Source organism: Rhea americana, unplaced genomic scaffold (assembly GCF_003343005.1).
Source record: "Rhea americana isolate MKP2758 unplaced genomic scaffold, rheAme1 scaffold_2, whole genome shotgun sequence".
Classification (NCBI taxonomy): domain Eukaryota; kingdom Metazoa; phylum Chordata; class Aves; order Rheiformes; family Rheidae; genus Rhea; species Rhea americana.
In genome coordinates, this window is record NW_028186149.1 from 14,500,708 (window position 1) to 14,509,846 (window position 9,139).

The 9,139-nt window shown below is 37.2% G+C and overlaps 1 long non-coding RNA gene across 1 annotated transcript; it reads left to right on the forward strand.

Annotated features, from left to right (window-relative positions):
• The first annotated feature begins 6 nt into the window (after positions 1-6).
• LOC146596780 (uncharacterized) lies at positions 7-1,313 on the forward strand. Its single transcript, XR_014895683.1, has 2 exons — positions 7-369; positions 483-1,313. It is a non-coding gene; the product is annotated as an uncharacterized LOC146596780 (long non-coding RNA).
• Positions 1,314-9,139: the final 7,826 nt, after the last annotated feature.

Sequence of the window (9,139 nt, forward strand, 5' to 3'; positions counted from 1 at the left end):
CCGCGCGCGGCACCGAGGGTCCCCGCAACGGGCCGGGCTGCTGTCCTCTAAAGGGCTGACTCTAGGGCAGAAGATACTCAAAATTAGTTACGTTTAACCCAATGCAGTTGTCTCTGTCTACAGCAAACACGATAGTCCAAATCATTTGGCTTTGTTACTTTACGGCGAAAAAATTTGTTCAGTGTTTAACTTACTTCTCAGCATCTTCAACAACGCCAAGAATACCGAGTTTCAAAGTGAACTTCGCAATTACGGGAACGGCGTCGTGCGTGAGGGCTTCTCCAGCAGGCTGGCTCGGCGGTGCTCRCCTCCTCGCGCAAGGCCCTGCGAGAGGCACCTTTCGGGTCAGTCTCAGGCCTGCAAACACAGGTTGGTGGATGCATGCCGCTCTTATTCCATATAAATCCTGTAAGAGTGATATGAATAGTTAGCATTTTGCAAGCATAAACACATTTGAGATCCTCTTTTCTCTCTCTCCACAGCAAAGCTGCCATCAAGGAGAGGAAAACTGAGCACTAATCCTACCACTACTACTAAACAAGCAAATAGTCTTCTGTGCAGAGATACAGAGAAATTAAGGGGAGTTTCAGAATGCTTTAACAAATATTTACTATTTAATCTGCTTTCTTACTACGAGGGATTTGACTTTTAATGGTGCTGTATGACTTCAACAACAACCAGGGATGTCTGTCCCTGAATCTCAGTCCTGAGTTCTTAAAACCACCTAAGAGAGGTCAGACACAATTTATTCGCTTGTATCTTGAAACGCCAGTTTGCAACCTAGAATAATCTATTACCACCTATACTTAAGTTTGTTTTTTCCCTGTCTGGATGAGTCTTACTCATGCAGTACTGTTACACACGCTATAAATCAGTAAACGCCTTGGTCTTGTGAGGTGCTTGAGCACCCATTTTTAGTAGCAATGCTGAGCATCTTGCAAAGACAAGGCCTCAAATCTTTGACATTATCTCTACATTAGAGACCTTCAGCAAGTAAATCCAATGGTTGCTATAGTAAGAATTCAGTTTACGTTAAATATTTCAGTGAACAGACTTACAAAACTTGCAGAAACAGGTAAACACAAGTTCAGACTGCTTGCTGGCAGCCTGAACCCAGTTACACAATTTTTGATTTATTTTTTAGTGTTTGAAAAGTTGAACATGTTGGCGCATGACATACTCGTCTCTTATCACTCTCCGTCTATATGTAGGATGTAAAATCTTTGCGAGAGAGATATGGAGGTGGGGGAAGTCCCTTTAACAAAGAAGAAAATCAATATTCTACAGCACTAAAAGTTATATATTTCAATGCATATTGTGTGTCTACTTCATTTCCGCTAGCTGAAATTCCAGAGTACTGATTAAAAATGGGATTGAAACTTAAAAAAAGTAATGATTTTTATTTAAACAGTCATTTAGGTCCCAATTCTGCAAAGATTATATTAAACATTAAATTCATTCAAATCAGCAGTCATCAAAACTGATCAAGTTTATGAAGTTAGACGTGCAGAAATCTTCAAAAAMCAGATTCTTTGTACACAGGTCTGACACAAGCAAAATTATTTTCACTGATTTCAATTAAGAACTGGTTCTCGTCCTTGGAACTAACTCTGTTAGGATACCGAACATCCTTGACTGTATTTGAGGCTTTATGCTGCTTCCCCTGGTGTCCAAAAAAGTTCAAGACTTTCCAAGACATACTCAGCACTGATTTTTATTTATAAATTAATATGTAACTCAGATTAGTGTTAGTATATACAAAGTTTAATGACTGAAGACATAAGAAGTATCTAAAGTACAATTAGTTGCATGGTTTGCTTGACCTGAGAATATAATCATATACAGTTGGCTTTGGCATTTTTTTTATAACATTTCATGGCAGAATAAGTAGAAAATACCTGATTTTATATTAAAACCAAAGAAAAAGCCTGTAATCTCAGCTATAGTGTTGATTCTTGGCAGATGTGGAACACATATATATAATTTATATCTTTACTTACCTTTTAACTATTAGCTGATGTAGTGTTTAACTTCCCATCTAAGGCAGGATTATTTAACTTAAAAAGCATTGGCCATACCTAGCAATATCATGAAATACATGAAAGCTGTGGAAGTTCACCTTTGCAAGAGGTTTTCAGAGTACTACAGAATTGAGCTTAAGTAAATATCAATCCTTGTCTTAAAAACTATGCACCACTTGCTTTATTAACATAACTTGGAAGTTTAACTTTTTTTTTTTTGAGAAGGCATCAATTCTGTGTCATTTATACCAATGCTTTTATTTATACAAATAGGCCCATTAAACTCAGTAGGAATACTTTTATGAACAAAAACTGTGTGTGTACTACTCACACAGAACTAAGGGCCATCTTAAATTATTAGCTTTAGATTACAGCTATAAAACTCTAATCTGCACTGAAGAGTCAGCTAAGTTTGCATCAACTGAACTACTCCTGAAACCAGAAGCAGTATTGTCACAATGAAATGACATCTAGTCTGAACTAATTAATCCTTCTTAGGGCTCATTAACTTGAATGCAATTYCATATAATATTGGCTTGGATTTTTACCATGACAAGCTCTAAAGATACACCAGCCTTGCTCAGCCCTAACCCAAAGGTCTTCATTTCATGCTCTGTTACAAGGTACAGGTGCATCCCACATTACTCCGAATTACCTAAGCCTAATGGCTGTGACCTCAGGCAGACTCCTGAGTGCTGAGCAAGAAGCTCAGCTGTACAAGATACTTAGCACATTACCGCTGATTCAGCAAATAACATTAAGTAAACAATTTAAAACAGAACTTACTGAAAATCATACAGTGTTATTTACAATTAAGGAATGCTTAATTATTCAACCAAAATCACAGTGTTCAGCTTCTTGTAAAATCAAATCTCACAGGAACTAATACCTTTGAATATATTGGAGTTTAACAACAGAATTAGACTTACATAGCTTGTTTTCAAAACCTTACTATATTCCAAATATTATTGGCTGGGTAATATATGCAGTTTTAGGAACACAGAGTTGAAGTTCTCTTTGTTCATCTAATGACACTAGACTAGGGCTTTGGGACTAGACATGGAGCTGGGGACTACGTGCTGTGGTTGGTACCACACTGAATATAYTTCCTGCTAATGAATACATCCTTATGATGAATCCACTACCACAAGTAGAATTATGCTTTAAATAGTCATTGCACAATGTAGTCATTTGATGATCAATCGCTTAATTAAACCACTATTTCAAAGTACTTCATCCACCAAAAGAAATAYGGGACACAAAAGCTCAGCAAAATATTCATTCTCAAATTGACCAGGAGGTTCTAATCTTGAAAGCATAGACTTCCATTAAAGAGCAACCTAGTGCAAAAATATTTGTGTGTCTTACAGTAGTTTTTCAACATCACAGAAATGTTCTCCACTAGTAAGGACTAATTCTCACTTAACACTGTCTTACCTTGCACAATGTCTAGAATCTTTTCAACGCTAAAAGATTGTCCCAGACACTATGGCATTAAAAAAAATCATAACAATAGGAAGGACCACACTATTCCAAGAACTGATCACTTTTAAACTTAAAGATCTTATCCCAGATTAAGTCAACCCAAGCCCTGTAACCCTRGATCTAAAAAGCTGGCCAGCAGCCATGTTCTTGAAATGCTACAGAAGCATTTATCCTTTTAAAAGACCATAAAAAAGTAAATAGACTATTCATTAACTTTCCAAAAAGGAATGGATGAATGGGCATCCCACAAACATATTTTGACATAAGACTGGTTTCAAATTGGGATCAAATGCACRGAGTATTTTCAGATGAGTATGAGTGATAGTTACTGCTCATCAGTGAACAGCAGTTATTGCCTAGGCAGACTATTCTCAGAGGTCCACCTCTGAAGTAAAATGCCATTATTTAAAATAATTTTAAAATAATGTGATTTAAGCTGAAGTACTTTACTTTGCAACTGGAAGCAAGGGGATGGGACTAAAAACCTAAGCATTGGTTGCTGACTAACCATAGGTTGCTATGCTGCAGTAATTCCATCATTACAGTCATATGACTCCACCCTTATGACCTTTTCTATGAAGCGTCAATTAATAATATTAAATCATTAAAATCCTCTTAGGAAATAACTCTTTAATACAATCTAGTGAGGTAAAATCTACATTCCTTACTGARTGATCCAGCATTCTTTGAACACCTAAAACTTTTGCTGAAGTTAAATAAACGTTAGTGTTGAACTGTTAGGCTTGTCTACACTTGAGAGTTACTTTGGATTAACACAAGGTATGAATGTCAAGTGCAGCAGCAAATCTGGAATAATTTCAAATCAGGTAAGCAATATAGGACCCAATCCTACAGTTACCGTAGGTCCTGAGGACAAAACTGATGCTATATACACAATTTACATAACACATTCTTAAAGATTTCAGATGAAAAATAGACAAACAAAAAATGGCTTCCGTGTGACTAGCCATCCCCTTTGTGCCTCCCCCTCCTACTTGTATGCTTTCTTCCACAGGCTCCCCTATACCTGGCATTCCTCTCTTACCGACTCTACTATGCCCCTAACCCTCCTTCAAACATTTTTTTGATAAGATGTTTATAGGCCCTCAACCTAACAAGTGCAAACACAACAGACCAGAAGAGGGAGGAAAGAAAGAGAGATTGTATAAGAGAAGGGAAAAATCAACAAAAGATCAAACAAGAAAAATGTGAAATGAGCACACCTTTGCTGTTCAATCACTTCTGWCCGGCTGTATGCCTTTCCTTATATTGTACATTGTCTATTTAGAGGCTAATCCAAAACCTAGTCAAATAGACAGAAGTTAACAAGTGACTTTAAATTCTTCAGTTCTGGACAATTCTCTTTACATTTGATCACAAAACACCTAGAACTTTGAAATTCAAACCCACATATTACACAACTCATATTCACCCTTGTTAATATTTAAAACAGAGAGTTATATGTATGACTAAAATTGCACATGTGGTCTGCAGGACTGCATCCTAAATTGCTGTATTCTGTTTTGAACGGTAAAAGTATACTGCATGCTTGTGGTTTCAAGAGCACTTTATGGATGGAATTCTTTGCAGCCAAGATGCAAATATCACAGCCTGAAATCTTTTCATGTATGCAATGGCCTAATTGCTTTATTATTTTTATATATATAATACTCACAATGTGCCAAGTGTTTTACTGAAAAACATCAAGACAAAGCTGCTGCCTAGAGAGTTAACAAGTTAAATTGGCAAAGGTAAGTGAAAGGAAGGAATGCAAGACTGAAAGTAATTTGGCACTGAAGTTTAACACATTGTATTAGTTATATGATTTTGCATATTTTCTTTTCCTCCTTTTGATCTTTTGTTGATTTGTTTCTTTTTCTTGCCTTTCTTGATCTGATTTGATTSCAAAACGTGATCCCCTGGGTTGTGACCCAAAATGGAAGGAGATTCAGGCATAGACCACCTCACTGAGGAAGCAGAGACAAAAATCAAGCAGTTAGATATGTAATCATTATCTTTCATAACGGATATTTCACCTAGCATAGTAAAAATGCCTGAAATACAACTACTTAAGCTGTGTTTTTGTCCTGAAATAAATAAAATTGGCTAGATGTACAGAATGTCCCTATAAATCCCAGTGAAACTAGAAAATATTTCATCTGAAGTAAAAAAATGAGAGTTGCAAGTCCTTATCATTTTATTAAATAAAGCTACTATTTTGTTCTTAGTCTCTTTGCGGAGGGACTTGAGAATAGGGAGATTACACAAGATTTCATTGAAGATGTTTGTAAGATAATATGATACAGCATTTTTGGAGCCTGATTTAGGCAATCAAATTTTAAAGTGGAACCACTAAATAAATATCTATTTAGTATATAGATGGTTTCCCCCCCAAATTGCTCCCCCCCCAAATAAAAGGTTACCTAGTTAAACAAATTAGCTGTATGAATTTAAATACCAGCCTATGACAAAATTTCTGGATTTGAGAATCACTAAGTAATGGATTGTACAAGCTGCAATTTATTTCTTGTTTGAGCTTCAAAAGATCCACAAAGGAATTCTGCACTGTTGTTCTGTGCTTAGTTTTAGAACTGCTCCTGCAGGACATACCTCTTTTTTTGGGAAGGGGGGGAGGAAAAAATTACCAGGACTATTACAAAAGAAAAGTCTAACAATGTTTCATTTTTTACTTCTGTATGTGACTCTCAGTATATATTTAGCTAGAATTACAGATTAATATAAAAGATTTTCCTACACATATACTGTACAGTGTTTGCTGTTTCAGGTGACATATTCATTTGTGTTTGTGTGTATGTATAAGAATTAGGGTCGTTTTTGCAAGTATTGTGACTCAATTTCTTATCTCCAAGTGATCTGTAATATGCTACCCTCCGTTTTGCTTTAGACTGCTACTGATTAATGTCTTATGTTGGATGTTTGTTTGTTTTTCCTGTGACTTTGTGTTAGTTCATCATCCTTGGAGCTACAAAACAAACGTACYAGGGAATGTGACCTATCAATCTTAACTGTCCTTCACTGAGTCTGAGTGGAGATGTAAAGCAAATGCATACATAAAACATTCCATGGGTTTGACACACAATTTGCTGCTAAAAGATTTGCTCTCAGGCTTTAATGTCCTGCATTGATTCATAAAGTATCAATTACTTAGTGTATATCTGTGTGAATTGCTATCAATATCCATTCTGTGTTCCCATTCACACATTAAAACTCCAAAGCAAGCAAGTCTCTTTTCTTCTCACATACATGCAGCACAAAAACATGAGAGAAACAACCCCAGCCCCCTTCCTATGTAGCCCTTTACCAAACCATGGGAAAAAGGAATGGTCTTTCTATAGCATTTAGAAATTTAACAAAACCAGACTAGCCAGAGAGCAGAGGAAGTTCTGTACTTGGAGAGAAAGTTTGAGTTCCAAAGAAGAGAACCCATCTGAGGAATTTTCCATGCAAAAAAATACAGAGGAATAAGCACCACTTCAAGCACATCTATTGATTACAAAATGAAAACAAGGCTTGTGGAGACTGACAACCTTCAAACTTAAAAGTCTACATATAAATCTATAAACTGAAAGCAGATGAAAGCATCTTGAAACAAACTAGGCAACAACACAGATCACAGAATAGCCCAGAAGACAAGGATTTGTGAAATTCTATTTCACACACACTCCTAAGTATTCTCTGCTAGCTGCAGTTTCATTAAAACTTCTCAGTAAGGGCACAAACACAAGCCCTGGTAATTCACACAGCTGCTTCCTGCAACCCACCAACATCCGCTGCCTTGCACAAGTAGCAGTAACAAGCATTTTATGTATTTTTGAATTATTTGCTCCACAGATCTGGCAATGTCAAATATGCACGAGATAATGAGCTGAAGGACATCAGCAACCTAAGTACATCAGAACCAGTGCCCCCTCACTAATCTTCCCAATGTTATCACATGGAAATTGCTTAAAAGCAGGGAAAATCTAGGCCCTGTTATACCACAGGATAGAGAACCTTATGTACAAAAAAGGTTGCTCACAGTCCCCCTGTGTGAGCTGTGCATCTATTGAACCATCTGAGATTTCTCAGCCAGACAACAAAATTCTACAGTCAGTGCTGTTGAAAACTATGGACAAAAAGAAAATAATCAAAGGCAAGTTACACTTTTAGCAGAAATCATGAATTTACATAACTAGYAGAACTGCTGTTTAGGCCTTTCAATTTTGCTGTTTGTTTAATGATTAACTGTGTAGCTCTTAACAGCAATCCTAAGGACTGCAAGTCCCATCTGCACCAAAATCTTTTTCTGAGGCATTTGCAGGCTGGCATGGGGGGCGTCCACCACGGAGATATAGATCTGCAAGAGGTTTCGAAGCTCATATTGAAAATCTTGTGCTTTTCTGAACTGCTGAAAATGCACCTAAAGAACTCAACTTGCATATAGGTGTAAGAAAGAGCCTGAAATTACTAAGAAGGAAACATTATGTGTTTGCATTTTCTATTCAGTTACATATCTCATTGTTTTATATCACTTGCAATTTGAAAAAAAAATCATTTATATGCAATGTACCCTTTTTAAAACTGGAAGAATAACATTTATGTACTCTAGAAAACATACTGATGCATCCAAGTAGAGACAGAAAATCTTTAAACCAGATAGCCCCTTGCTATTTTATGGGTAAACAGAAGACACTTTTGCATGATATTTAGATTTCAAGAGTTTTAGGCAACAGAAACAGAATAGTTAAATATATGGAAAATTGTTCCTAATGAGTGAGCCATAAAACTATCACCATGAGGTTGAGAAAGGCCTCATGCTGAAGAATATTGGCTGGCCTCCATTTGTCTCATCCTGCTTCTCACATGCAATAGACCACTTTGTTAACAAACAGTAATTAATTCCAAAAGGAATAGGAGATACAAGAACAGATCCCTATGATCATTTAAAAAAAGAGCAAGATGTGTTAATGATCAGACTGAGGATATATCTCTATTAACACTAGTTAATAGGAAAAATAGAACAAAACAGTATGTGTTGAGGACCTGATGCCTACACTATGCACAGTCTAGTGGGGTTATTTCCAACCAATTCCAGTGAGGGCTGTGCACATTAGTAGATGGAATATGTTAGCTGTGCTCCTGGATCACATCTTTCAGTTTAATTTCATCCAGAAGAAATCCCATTTGTGCATTCTGAGGCTGCTCCCCAAAGCAAATGCAAACCAAAGCACCACAGGTGGGAACAAGCAGGAGATTCACTTCCAAAAGTCATCCTAATCTGACCCAGAAGGCTGAAGAGGACATACCCTACATGCCTCGCAGAGCACACTTTCAGCTGGACTGTTTATAGGCGCCTGCGTGGACCGACAACACAGGGCACTGCGGCACTAACAGCTACTGCCTGCCAAATGGACACATCTGATACTATTCCAAGACTTTCACACTCAAAGTGAATTCGAATTCACAGAACAGTCTTAGATCTCTGCTGCTAACGGGTGAAATTTATGCCAGTGCAGACAGACAACGTTTGGGTTCTGCTAGGCCCCTCTTCGTTACGATTCTGAGCCCAAGTGGTGTTTACGCTTTGTACTGGCCTTCTGCTGGGGAGAATTTCACTATTTGTCAACGAAGGG